Here is an 837-nt window from a genome sequence, read left to right as displayed (position 1 = left end):
AAGATGTAAACATTTGGAAATTACTGAGAATAAACGTACAAAGTTATTATTTAATATAAAAAATCCGAAAATTTATTTTCACAAAATTACTAAAAGATCTCGATAAAAATCCCTAAATTAAAGCATAATGTGATTTAAATTTTAGAAATTACTGAGAATAAACGTACAAAGTTATTATTTAATATAAAAAATCCGGAAATTTATTTTCACAAAATTACTAAAAGATCTCGATAAAAATCCCTAAATTAAAGCATAACTAAGATGTAAACATTTAGAAATTACTGAGAATAAACGTACAAAGTTATTATTTAATATAAAAAATCCGAAAAGTTATGTGAAAATACAATGCAATCAATCATTATTTGTTCTCTCGGTCTCCATCTCTCTCTCATTCGTACGATTTCCATTTTACCTTCCCCTTCTGTCCGTCATTTGTCACCATTCTTACTCCCTATTTTCCTTAGCCATTTTTTCTCCTTTCCTCCGTTGTTCATTGTGTGCCTGCTTGTCTTTCAATCTCTCAGTCCATAACAACTTTCTCTCTCTCTCTCTCTCTCTCTCTCTCTCTCTCTCTCTCTCTCTCTGATTCGTATTTCCCTCTATTTTTCAGTAGATTGAATTTCTTTTTATTTAAAAGCCTGTTCTCTCTCTCTCTCTCTCTCTCTCTCTCTCTCTCTCTCTTAATTCGTAATTATCCCTATTTCTCTCTTTATCTTATCACTAGATTGAATTTCTTTGTATTGAAAAGCCTGCTCTCTCTCTCTCTCTCTCTCTCTCTCTCTCTCTCTCTCATATTTCCCCACTATCTTTTTAGTAATTGATTTTTTTTACTCAAGA

This window comes from Palaemon carinicauda, chromosome 20 (genome assembly GCF_036898095.1).
Source record: "Palaemon carinicauda isolate YSFRI2023 chromosome 20, ASM3689809v2, whole genome shotgun sequence".
Lineage (NCBI taxonomy): Eukaryota > Metazoa > Arthropoda > Malacostraca > Decapoda > Palaemonidae > Palaemon > Palaemon carinicauda.
The sequence above is the reverse complement of the archived record's forward strand: the minus strand, read 5'-3'. Positions refer to the sequence as shown.